The 14009-nt window shown below is 38.3% G+C and overlaps 1 long non-coding RNA gene across 2 annotated transcripts in view; it reads right to left on the reverse strand.

The window, feature by feature from the left end:
- Positions 1-366: 366 nt before the first annotated feature.
- Positions 367-14009, reverse strand: part of LOC111770759 (uncharacterized) — a 90109-nt gene continuing 76466 nt past the window's right edge. For both annotated transcript variants that reach the window (XR_011432987.1, XR_011432988.1), the window contains exon 9: positions 367-1470. This is a non-coding gene — a long non-coding RNA (uncharacterized lncRNA). The remainder of the gene's footprint in view (positions 1471-14009) is intronic.

Consider the following 14009-nt stretch of genomic DNA (forward strand, 5'->3'; position numbering starts at 1 on the left):
AATACACTTCTCCAAGCACACAATCATGATACAAAATTATAAGAAATAAGCCTGATACAAATCAGTATATACAGTAGGATACAATTTTGTGAGGATAAGAAAAGAGAGATAAATAGACATGCAGACACATGATTGAAAGGAAATACACAAAAATGTACCCAGTGTATACCTCTGAGGATAGGTAAATTTTAAAAAATAAATTTCTGTGTTTTTGGCAATAAATGTATATTATGTATACATCCATTAAAAGAATTTTCGGAGTACACTTCTCCTAGAGGTGACGAGGTGAGGATATATGGGAGGGAAGGAATTAGAGGAATACATATTTTTTTCTGAAGGAAGTGACAAGATTGACTATGTAGGGCCTTTTCAAATACAATTTATCTCCCCCTTTATTTTCAAATTATAAATGCTGTAAGAATAACATTAATTTTCACCAACAAATGTACAATTCAGTTCTTTTCTCTTTTAAAAGTTTGGTGCACACTGGTCACCAGGCCTGTCCCATCCTGGCATCATGGAAGGAAGACATTGCTCTGAGAGTCTGCAAAGCATGTCCCACACAGCGCCATCTTTCAGGCTGGTATCACCTGAGTTTTTGAGGCCTCATGTATCACCCTGCTCACCCCAAGGAGCACTTTTCTTTTACATACACAGTTCACTTTGACAAGTTGGAGAAAACTATGATATGGCTGAGAATTCTCAAAAGAGAGCCTCCATAGAGTGGGCAGACACATCTTGTGGAAACATGCACACACATCATCAGATGTGCCTTCATTCCTCTGAGCTTCATCACATTCTTCCAGAAATGCACATCTTTGCAAATCAATGTTATCATAGTCATTTAAAAATATTTTTGAATAAATTAATACACACAGAGACTAATGCAGATAATTAGGCATATACATTATATTTATATTACATTTTCAAGTTTACTATTGTACTTTAAATTTGTCTCTTTTTAAAATTTACTTCTAGTTTTTCTTTCAAGATAACGCTTCCTACACTTCTTTCCCACAACCTCTTCTTTTCTGTCGTTTTTGTTTTCACCTTTTCTTTCTCCATTTTTCTCCCTGAAAACTTCCAATGGTAGCTGGGCATGAGAAGAAATCTACATTTATATATTGAAGCAAACCTCATCATTCATAATAAATGGAAGAGGAAAAACTAAAAGGCATATACATTCATACACACAAAAACATACTTCTTAATATTTAAGTTGTACTTAAGAGTGGATTTGATTATAAGTGACAAAATGACAAGCAAATACAATTTACTTTTGTTAAATAACAATAAGTTCAAAGGTAGGCATTTTCCAGCATTAGTTTAGCTATTCTGAGAGGCCATCAGGGACCAAGGCTCTTTCCATTCTTCTCCACCATTTTAACAGTGTTGACTTTTATCTTTTTGCTTGTCATCTCATGGTTATATGCTCCAGCTCATGCTCCAGCTCCAGACATCATATCAACACTGCAAAAGAAAAGAAGAGAAAAGAAAATAGAAACATAAATAGTAGTACCAGCTGCTTCACCCTTTCATAAGAAAGATAAAGCTTTCCCAGAAGCTCTTGTAGACATTCATTTCAATCTCGTTAGTTAGATTTTACCCTTTAAAACCATTAGAACCATGCACATGGCCAAGCCTGGCAGCAAAGAAAGTTAGGAAAGAGAATATATACCTAGAGAAATTGCTTCATCAAACAAAATTCATGTTTTGCTAACAATAAGAACAGGAAAATAGATATTGAGTAAGCAAATTACAGCATTTGCCACAGTGACCTATTTAAAAGGCAGCAAAAGCATTCCTTATTGTCATATACACCAACTCGACTAGACTAACAGGACCCAGTAAGACCCTTACAAACCTATGTGAAGAATCTATTTAAATGATCTCTAATTAGTATAATGATTGTTCTTAGTGGAGTGCGCACTTTTGAAGTGTTTTGATGTCTTTGAAGAAAATTCTCTGAGGATATAAAATTTTTCCTTAGCAAATTTTTTGCCCCATTGATTGGTAATATTCATAAGAAAGAATATGCTCTGCAAAGTAAGCTTGAGCCCAGACCATTTATATTTTACTAATTCAAAGCCAGTAGAGTACGAATGTTATATTATTACATTGCTTTAAAATAAAGCATGATACTTAATTCAGAGTGTTAAACTCAGATATTGAAGTTAGATATTTAGTAACACACAAGCAGACTAAAACTCCCACTGAAATGACAGATGATTTCATTTCAATTCCCGTATACTTTACAATGTCCTAATAAAGGTAGTTTTAACTAAATGGAAGTAGTCAAAACCTGTGACGTTGAAAATAGTATTTATAGACCATAAACAAGTTAAGTAGGGTCTCACATTGCCAACGAAATAATAATGGTGATTCCAAGTAAGCCTAATTTCCTAATTTCCAAGTTTAGTAAATTCTCTCTAGAAAGAAATAGTTTAACTCATAGGCTCCCACTGTTGCTTTTTTTCTAAGTCTTCTGGAGTGTGCAGATGTCAAGAACCCAAAAGCATCTGAATCACTTTTCCTTTTTCCCAATTATGCCACACCTCTCCATTTTTCTCTCTCCTTTCAGGTCTCTGTACAATGCAGATTTTCCCTGCCCCCAACCTTCCACTGCCTCCCATCCTTCCTCTTTACTCCTCAAATTACCAACCCCACCAATTGTCTCCCTTTTACATTTCCTTGAAGTTTGTTCCAGGTATCTCAGAAAGTCAGCTGCAGAACAAAGGGGAAAGTTCCATAACCCTGACGGAGGGTGCAGTCCAAATGCACCTTATAATTTGGAGCTTGGCCGGTGCATGCGTAACAACCTAAATTACTAACACACTGCCTTAAGAGCTTCATGATTTCAGTTTAGTGTTTTGTTTATTTGTTTTAGAAGAGATTCTCAGCTCTTTGCCACTTTTTCTTACTCTCATTTTGTCTTTTTTTCCCTTTTCAGTTTAGTTATTGTTTTTAGATATATGATACCAAATGATTTAAATTAAACTTAATTTCTGGTGACTGAGAAGATTTTCAATTTTAGAAAATGGAAAGGCCTCTGGGTAAATGCCAGCCCCCTTCTCTCCTCTCTTCCACCCACACAAATCTATTCATCCAGCACAAAGCTGCAGTAATAGATTCTGATATGGGCTGCAAAGAAATGAGGGATTTTTCCAAATAAAACTCCCTTTTATTATTTTTTAGGCCTCCTTAAATAGCTCAAGTATGTGTCATTAAATTAATCTTTAAAGTGCCTCTTTAAATGACTAACAATTCTCATTTCAACTGTTATGGCATAAAATTTAAATGCAATTATACACAAAGAAATTGCCTTCTTCCTTTGTACCAGATAATGACAAGGTCATAAGCTGCCCTAAATCTATATTCTTTGCTTAGCCATTTGCAATATAGTTTATTGTAGGTATTAAGTGCTATTTAATGAAATAGCTTATAATATTAAGAGAGTGTTCTGTTCTCTAGAGGTAAAATGGTAGTAATTCAGACCTTTATTCAAAAGCTTTTGAAAAATAAAGATTCCAGCTTGGTTGTGGTGTGTGAATTAATTATGTAGCTATCTGAATATTCCACTCCTACCCATCGCTCTCCACATTTCTGGATTATCAAAACACAGCTTTAAGGCACAACATGGCCTTTCTGAGAGGAGGTCTTGGTTATGAGTACCAGATATTTTTTGTTTAGTTTACTCACATATTCATTCCCTTATGTAACACATGAAATCTGGTTATGCTTTGCTTAAGTTAGGAAGAAAAGGTCACAAAGAAATAAGTTGTCAAAATCAAGTCAACCAGGGCTGAAGTCGGTAATCACTTTAATGACTAATCGCTACATTGGAACTCCTAAAATGCACCAAATAATTTAAGAGAAAAAGTGAGGAGGGGTCTAATAGCTTGAAAATTAGAATTTATGAGTTTGGAAAATTATTTGTTTTCCTGGAACTGGAAATGACTTTGGAGATAATCTAGTACAGACTCTTCACTTTGTGCTGACTGGAATCCAGAGCAGAGTGACACGCCTGCAGTCCCAGGCCCGTTCATTGCCTGAATGCAGCTCCAAGGAGGGTCGTCTCCCAGTGACCTCCCACTGAAGCTGTGGCCTCTGAGATAATGTCTTAACATTCTTCAGTGGATACTGCTTGACTTGATAGTACATTCAGCATGGTTTTAAACCTTGGCCATTTTCCTTCACAGGTGGGAAACTGGACAGCATGAACATTAGTTGTCTTTAGAGTAGCTTTTAATTGAAGGAAGGCATATAACAATATTAATGTGAGTAAATATCCAAAGCCAAGGTATTTCTAAGAATGTGTGCGATGTGTCCAAAACTAGTAAGAATATTCGAGTCAATATTAATGTCTATGTTGGTTTATGACCTGCTAAATGTGAATTCTCTCCTCAAATACACACATGAATTGGCTGTTGATTATTATTTGACAAGACACATTTTCCCTGCAGCAAAATTCAACATTTTACTACCCGTAGCATTATCCGAAAGCTAATCAATAGTTTTTGCTAAAGCTCCTGGCACTAGAAGCTGATCGTATGCAACACCGCTCGACAGAAAACATAAAATCAGATTTACATGTTTCCGGCCCCCTTTAGAATGGTAGTCAGGTTATAACCAGGTAAGATTTGCCATTGAATCATGAGGTTTTGGATTAGCCGTTAGGACATGGGAGTTTCAGCAAACACTGATTAAGCTACCGATAATATTTTTTACGCTTAATGAGATGGTCAATGTCACGTTTGGTAAAAGTGACTGAGAACTCTGTTTTGGTTCAGAAAGACAGAGAAAGGTGAAAAATGTAACAACAGAAACCATCCAAGGTTCTAAGATTTGGCTTTTGGCTCAATTTAATGACTGAGAACTTGAAGAGCAAACTCATATACAAAGTGATTCAAAATTATCCTGGCAGCAGCAGACTTTCAGACCAAGAAAAGAAGGCTTACAGGTGATTAAATTGAAAGAGTATCCATTTGCTTAGGATAATCGTTCACCTATAATTCACAGGTGCAGGAAACCAGGATGACGTTCTCTTTTCCAAAATGCTTCTTCAGTAACTTAAACACTATAGAATAGTTGACTGTAAATGCCTCTACAAACTTAAAAATTGAATCATTTCTCCGGATTACGTGTTTTAAAACTTGATTCTTAGCAATAGTCAAGATATTATGATCACATTTTACAGAGATGACAAAGGGAGAAAGCCAAATGCTAACATGAAAGATTAATTCTTTAATCATATTCTTCTATTGCCTGTGTATTTTTAAATGTTGATATTCATGTTACATCTATCATATATCATACAGACTCAATCAACAACAATTCACCTCTTTAAACTGTTAATAATAAACTACGCACTTATTAACATAATGGTTGATTTGCATCTTAAATCTAATTCCCAATCCAACACTTTAATATAAAACCAAGCACTGAGATAAACAGCATTAGCTTTCCCTTGCTAAAATACCAAGGTTGTCTTTAAAATACGTCAGTTTACTGTTGTAACCTATAAATTAATGTGCCTTATAAATATGCCTTGTTAACTGATTAATGAAATGCTTATAATTGCAAATTGTAAATTAGAATGAGGCAGATGGATAGATAAATGAATCTATTTGAAATGTACTTCCTATTGCATTAAACTAGGCCTTATTTGGGGCTTGGATAATAATAAATTTTCAGGTAATTCGGAGTGATTTTCTGCCCGAGTACTGATCACACTCTCAATCAGCCTTAGTGACAGAAATGAGCATTGTTCTCCAGGCCTACTCTCAACACATTAACTCAAAATTGATTTTTTTACTCATTTTTCCAGGATGGTGCAATCAGCAGGTGATCACTTCAGGAAGAAAACCAATGTCTTCATTCCAGTTCTTTTTATTTTTCCCGGGCTCCTAACAGTGACAGCTTGTGATCACTTGTGGCCTACAAACTCACTATGGATGTTAACTGGATTTCACCAATGCGCCTTCCTCTTGCATGTATTTTCTTAATATCTCCCTTTAGACTTCAGCCCCCATCAATTTATTTAACATGAATGTACTAAGTGCTGGCTACACAAAGCCACAATGCTATATTTTAAACAAAAACATAGTCTACATAGGAAACAGATAAACACATGATTTAGTCAAATGCACTAGAAAGAGTACTGAACTGGGGCTGGCTGGATGGTGTAGTGGTTAAGTTTGCATGCTCTGCTTTGGCCACCCAGGGTTTGCAGGTTCGGATCCCAGGCATGGACCTGTCACCACTCATCAAGCCACACTGTGGCTTCATCCCACATAAAACAGAGGAAGACTGGCACAGATGTTGGCTCAGCTACAATCCTCCTCAAGCACAAAGAGGAAGATTGGCAACAGATGTTAGCTCAGGGCCAATCTTCCTCACAAAAAAAAAAAAAAAAAGTATTGTACTGATGGTCTGAACAAAAAGAGTAGAGATTACTTGAGTGGGACAAAGGAGAAATCGTTTGAATTGATTTTAAAAATTGAGTGAAATGTTGTCAAACGTCTCAGACTAACATATCATTTCAGGCAAAAGGAAAAGTTTGAGCAAATAATGTGGAGTTTAATTCCTCTTTCTTAAAATGTAACGTAAGTCAAATTATATCACTACATCTTTTCTGAAAATTGAGTAGAGTGAATTAAAAATCACTCCAGTGGAGTTACTTCAAAATAAAAAAGAAAGTCAGGGAAACAAAAGGCAGATAAAGCAGACGGTAAAGAAAAGTTTCTCTTGAAAGAAATCAATAAGTAAAACAAAAGCACCTTGGCTTTGAAATCGCCTGCCCGTGTCTGCCAATGGGACAAAGCTCTAACATGCGCTCTAAAGCAAGAGACGGATCCAGGTCAGAGTGTGTGGCTATGTCCTTACGTGTCTATTGTGACATTTTTGTGAGACTCTGGGATTTTGCATAAACACATCGTACCATTCTTGAGATGCGCCTACCATGATATATTTAAGAAGATTATAAAATGTTGGTGGAAAAAGTACAAAGCGGGAAGGGAGGATAATAGAGAGTTGTATCTCATTGACAGAGTTTTTCTCCGGAGTAAATTCAAAACTTAGTTCCAAATGATATGGAAAGAACTAGCTTGAATAAAGACTTGGGTTTGAGTGGGGCCCTTCCAAGTCCTTGTTTTGAGTCTTTGAATAAAGTACTAATTCTACTCATTAAAAAAGGAAATAATAATACCTGTCATACTCAATTCACTCAGTCAGTCAAGTGTCTATGATGCACTACTCCTCGTACACTCTGAGTCTGGTCTTGTAATGGATGAGTGCAATGCATGTATACACTTTGATAAAAGAAATGCTGAGTACCCCACAAATGGGCAATAGCCCCCAAATATTCCCCAACAGCTGGCCTGATAATCCAGTGTACCTTAGCATGGTTTGTACTTGTCTTTTGCAACTATTGATCCCTGGATCTGGCCTTTGGCACAGGCACCTCTGCCTTAAAAGTTTGAATAGACACTTTCTGTATTTCTGTCCTTGCTTTCTATCTCATCCTCTGGCCATGCACCAATGCTGAGCAAGGGATTATCACTTCTCCTCACTCCAGGCCGCATCCTGGTTGGGGCAATAGTGACTGGGCTGCTGTGGGACTGACATAAAACTATAGTGTAACAGGTACCGCAGATGCTAAAATGAGTGTCGTGGGCCTTCCCAGTGGTGCAGCAGTTAAGTTCACACGTTCCGCTTCTCGGTGGCCCGGAGTTCACGGGTTTGGATCCCGGGTGCGGACATGGCAGCACATGGCAAAAGCCATGCTGTGGTAGGCGTCCCATGTATAAAGTAGAGGAAGATGGGCATGGATGTTAGCTCAGGGCCAGTCTTCCTCAGTAAAAAGAGGAGGATTGGCAGTAGTTAGCTCAGGGCTAATCTTCCTCAAAAAAATAAATAAATAAAATAAAATGAGTGTCGTAAAGAAGAGACAGTGAACTAATTGCGGATGAAGAGCATCTGAGAGGGATGGAAGGCATGGAGATTCAAGGACAAGGAAAACAAAGCACCAGGGCAAAGGAGAAAATGGTGTGTCTGGCAACTGCATACGTTTTTTGGATAAGGACAACATAGATGACTCCTACAATTCCTTTTTTCTCCAAGAAGCTATTAATAATTTGGAAAAAGAAAACAAGTTAGACATGAGTTAGAGGACTAAAATTGCTATAAGGAAATATAGTAGCAGCTGAGAAGACTGGAAAAAACTGTTGACAAGATACAAGATTCTCAAATGACATTCTTTCAGAGCCCAACTGAGATTAAAAATCTCAAGTTCTCACGGTTTTGTGATTTTGCCATCATCACTTGTCAATACTAGAATCAAAGACCAAGACAGGAGACAGATAAGCACGATGAAGTCAAAGGACAGATTTAACAGAGGATAATGAGAGAGATGAGGAAAAATGTGGAAACTGAGGACAGAGAGAGGTTTCTTGTCTCAACAAATTATGTGACTATAGATGCACCTTATAAACCCTAAAGCTCTATGCAGATGGGAGGCACTGTCTTTATTATTTTGGGAATATTTCTATGTGTCCCCTTAAATTACTTGGAAAATGGTTATAGGTGACAACCAGAGAAGGAAAGAACATACACAGGTCATGTGCTATGTGCTTTCATGTCAATTCACCAAAAACTTACTAGGTAATTAGAATTAAGACCCAAAATCTGCCCTAGAGAAACTTACTGTCAATCATGGGAGACAAATATGTAATTAGAGAATTTCAAAATAACATGCTAAAATCCTCATTAAAAATGGGGAGAGGAACTTAGACCATTCTTCCCAGAGGAGATGAAACTAAGGAAATTTTGAAATATAGGTAGAATTTAGAGAGAGCTGGAAGGATGTTTCAGACAGAGGGAATGGCATGGGAAAGGGCAGGAGCCTGGAAACAGCATTTAGGTAAATTATCAAATCCAAGAAAATAGTGTGCTCTAGGATAGTTATATTATCGGTAAAATAGAGAAGAGCCTATAGAGATACCTTGGATTAATGTTCATGAAATCTTCACTTTCCTGCTCCTTCTCACTATGGAAATAATGTATTTCACTGTTCCACTGATTTTAGAATTGGCCATACGATTAACTGTGACATATAAGATACTAGAAGCGATGCAAGCAAAGACGAAATGCGCTTGCTTGTTGGCCACTTGCTGTCTTGCACCTCTGCCAGAAGAGCATGCCCTGACTTGCCCACTCTTCCAAGGAGAATGGAAGATGTGTGGAGGACAGCCACCCGTCCACCCACAGACCTGAGGCTGGAACCAAACCAGCCACGCCCAGCCTAGACCATCTCACCTCAAGCTGGCTGGTAGACATATGAGGGAACGTAAATGAGTCTTATTTTAAACTTCCCAATTTTAGAGTGGTAGTTATGTAGCGATAGCTGCCCATACATTGTTAAACAAGGTTGTGTCTGTGTTGAAATGCTTTTTCTTGTTTTTGCTTCACATTTCTATAAATATATTGTTTACTTTTGTAATAAAGAGAATTTTTAAAAATAAATCATATATGTAAAAAATATAATTTATGACATGAGAATCTCTCAAAAGGCTCTGATATCTGGTATAACGTCTGGTATCTTTCCTCTTAACCAACTGTCAGTCATGAACTTTATCTTGAGGGTTATTATTTTTGTGTGTGTGTGTGTGTGAGAAAGACTGGCCCTGAGCTAACATCTGTTGCCAATCTTCCTGTTTTTGCTTGAGGAAGATTGTCGCTGAGCAAACATCTGTGCCAATCTTCTTCTATTTGATGTGGGATGCTGCCACAGCACGGCTTGACGAGTGGTGCTAGGTCCATGCCCAGGATCCATACCTCCAAACCCTGGGCCACTGAAGCAGAGTGCATGAACTTAACCACTACGCCACTGGGCCAGCCCCTTGGGGGTTAAGGTACAATATTGTCACTCTCAGTTGTATTTGAGGGCCCACATGTGGTGAAGCAAAATTCTCTGAGGCTCCTAAGACATTTGTTCTCAACAAACCGCTCTGGTTACTCCCTCAGGAAAAGACGAGGCCCATTTAGGAAGTGGAAAAAACAGAGAGAGTTGATTTAATACAATTAGACAATTCTATGAAAGTGCCTAGTACAGTGTCTGGTGCGTTGTAATAGATGATCAAGCAGTGTTTGATTCACGCTCAGTCTCCCCTAGTATTCCCATTAGTCAGTTTCAGAAAAGCCCTCCTGAGGATTTGCAAGGTCATGCTCATTTGCATTTTGGTTGTGGCCCAGGTAAATTGTGCTGTCTCTTCAATGATGCACTTAAGAGAACAAAAGTCAGGAAGGTTCTGGCCTTCTGGATTTTCACGGAACCTGCAATGTCTGTTTTGACATTTGGGTTTCTGATTTTCTGTGATCTGTCATTTCTGAGTGCCACAGTGAATAAGTACAGCCATTAAACAGCTGCACAACTGGGGGGACTTTTACAGCCCAGTCGCAGGACTCTACAGGCCATCAATGAGGATTAGGCACAAGAAAACAGACAGGCGTTTTAATTTGAGTAATATTAACACTCACAAACTGTCATATTATGGAAATCGTTGGCAGTGTGTGAGCTCTGCTGTTGAAGCAAAGGCAGCAAAAGCAAAACACCCAGAGCTCGGCATTTCCAGGATGTCCTCAATGCTGGCAGCTGACAGAGTCAGGTGAGCATCCAGCGTGGCATTCAGGAGGAACAAGAGCCGGACTGAGGGAGACATCTAGAGGAATCGCCAGCAAGCCGCCAGATTCTCTAAAGCACCTTTGTCTTGTTAAAAGACATGTCTATGAAGATGCTGCTGTGTCTTGGTCCCAGGTCATCAGCCAGCAATGTTTCTTCATTGATGAAAGGACATTGCAGAGACACCGGAGGGTCTAATACACCTATAGCACAGTTCCTGAATTCAGGGACTCTTGAAGGAACTATTTGTACACACAGGAACCTACCCCAAAACAATAACTGAAGTACACATGGGGAGACAACAGGTAAGTGAGCTTAATATAGCTGAATATAGCTCAAAATTCATTTCTGAATACTGTAGCAATAAAGTTAGTAAGTCAGGCTAATCATGAATAACTCCTTGTAAGAAATTAATTTTGAGAGGAGTTTTGACAGAGATGAAGACAAGGCTTGTCTTTGTGTACAAAATGGAAAAAAGCACAGACAAGAAAAGCAAATTCAATATTACCTGCATGTCTATAAGTGCTAAGACAAAATCATAGGGCACAAAGAGGAAAAAAAATGTCAAGGGCATAAAGTCAACCTTGTGCAACCTCACAATTTGTTGATATAGTTTCAAGCTTTTGTATTGACTCAGGGGGTGTGAATCCAGTAATATCTCTGCCAAATACAGTCCCTCCACTACCATTCCTGACATCAAAGACTCATGCGCAGTTTCACAGGGGAGAACCACTTGGAACAGAATCGAAGGTCTCCAGAGTTATATGGAGGAAGCAGGGAGTGGTGAGCATCATAATGACAGTAGCTGCAGCTCTCTGACTGATGAGGCACCAGCTGACAACACTCCTGTCCCTTTATGATAGTGTGCTGCTGAGATCACTGAGAAAGGCTAGCTCCAATTTACTGATTAGGACATTGATGAACTGAGAACGGTAAACAACTTTCCCTGAATCCCACAAAAACTCCCTCCTCTCACCACCTCACCATGAAAATCAGACCCACCCACATGCACAGTAGCCAAGGAAGTGAAGTGGGCCTACACAATGGATAAATGCAATGAACATAAAGTTTGTTCCTGAGCTCACCCAAAAGTTCTAAAACGTTGCGGACAGAATTTTGGTGAATTGCTTCTGTATTTCCAGTTTACTTTTATTAAAATATCAGTGATTTTTGTCTTCATTTATTATTATTTTTCAATTGGTCTCCAGTATTTTGGTTTTCTTCTCTTAGTCATGCAGCCAAAATAAAATCATTTGACACCTTATGCCTAAATGAACCTGGAGAGGAATTGTTAAAATCACCCCTTTGTAATGCTAAGACTCACTTATATACATATCAAAGAGTGAGCTTTCCAAGAGTTAGACATATCCTTATTTTCTTTTCTTTATTTTATTATTAATCTTACTATCATCTTTATGGTTGGGCTTCCCTGGCATTAGCACTAGTTTATACTTATTAAAAGCAGATGTTATATTCTTCAGTCTAATGACACATGAAGCAGCAAAGTTGATAAGCATGTTTATGGATGAGAAAATGTACGCACGGCCAAAACAATCTTGGAAAATTGAATTGACTTTTTTACAGCCTAATGATTTTTGAAAATTGATGGAATTTCTACATCCTAGAAAAAGCACCAACCTCCCACATTTTAAGGTATTCTGATGCAAAACAATATTTCCAGATAATTATTTTTGAAAACCCACCTAGTGAGATTAGAAAGACAGTAGTTCAGGAGAGGGGAATCATGACTCAGGAAATTTTGCAACAGTGGACGTTGCTTAAAACATGACCACAGAGTAACAGCAGCAAGAAGTATAGTAGGATAGGAGATAGAAAGGGAACATGGAAGAGTGGAATAAAGTCAAGAAGAAGGATGTAGAAATGAAACAATGAGAAGGTAACAATAACAGAGTCAAATTAAGGTTCTGTTTTGTACTATGGTTGTCCCAGCCAGACACTCATCACCCCCTCAAGATGGTCTCCTGCAGGGACCACTGCCCCCAGCTTTCCTGCACATCACTGCTGCATTCGATTTCATGCACACTGCTCTGAAGATGCCGCTCTCTTGCTTTATGGTGTAGAGAGATCCTCGTATTACTGCTCACTGGGCAGAATACCTCCTCCTCAGCGGGCGTCACCCAATCCCCGCAAGGCCTTCCTCTTTACTCAGCCCCATATAAAATCCTCTGCTCAAGTCACATCAGCCTTTTTTGCATTCTTTCTTTTCTTTCCCATTCCCTTTGCCCTCAATTTCTATACTCATTCCAAGCTCTACACCTTTGATGCCACCATTTCCCCCATGAAGAATTATTCCATTTTCCACAAATCGAAATCTTGCACTACTTTCAAGGAAATATGGAAAATAGTCAAATTTTCTCTCTGCCTCTTGATTCAAATTCCTGAGAGAAAATGATCACCCAAGCTCACGGTGTATACAAGCCCATGCAATGGAGTGGGGGAGGGAGGCGTGTGTGGGCATGTGCATGTGCTGGGGGAGTGTCCTGTCTCTACATGGGGCTGGTTTTCAGTGGAAACCCTAAATGTAGGGCTCTCACTTAGATGGAATTGCGGACTACTAGTACTCTTGCCACAGCTCAAAATCTTTCCCTTTTAAGTTTCTGTGCTTTTGCACAGGGTGTCAGCTGCCTACGTGTTGCCTTTTTTCAGTCAATAGAGAAGCTCTTTTCTTCTTAATCAGTTTGCTGGATCAGGGTAACGATTAACAAATGAATTTAGTTCTTTCTATGATGTGACATAGCCACGATCATGTTGCATTTCCATAATTGGAGAAGACATACATATCATTCCTAGAGATAATAAATTTTGGCTGGATATAAAACAACCGTCAACCTTAATCTTGAAAAATTCTGGTTGGGAGCCAGCAGCCTTAAAGAATTGTGCCTGGTTTAATTTGGCCAGGCAATGAGACAGATATATAACCTCTCACTTGACTTTTTCTTATTTTTCAGTAAAGGCCAAATGCCTTCCAGTGAAAGTTGAGCATTACAAAATGATCAGTATATATTATTACTTTCCAAAAATGTACTTGTAAGCATCATGCACATTTTTCCTTTAAGTAAAATATTTGCGACTTCCTTTATGATTCTTCCATAGGCAGGAGTACTCATCTGCTTTAGCAATAAATAGGAGGTGTCTGTCTTAACTTAAATGTCAAGGTAAGCCTTCCCCACAAATACTGTGAAAAATCCAATACCAATAATTCCTTAATGCTTTGCAATAGCTTCACTTTCCTACCCAAAGCAAGTCTTTATCTCATGAGGATTATAGAAATTCTACCGAAACTTTCTGTTTTTACATTGCTCTAAATGTT

This window comes from Equus caballus, chromosome 26, assembly GCF_041296265.1.
Source record: "Equus caballus isolate H_3958 breed thoroughbred chromosome 26, TB-T2T, whole genome shotgun sequence".
Classification (NCBI taxonomy): Eukaryota; Metazoa; Chordata; class Mammalia; order Perissodactyla; family Equidae; genus Equus; species Equus caballus.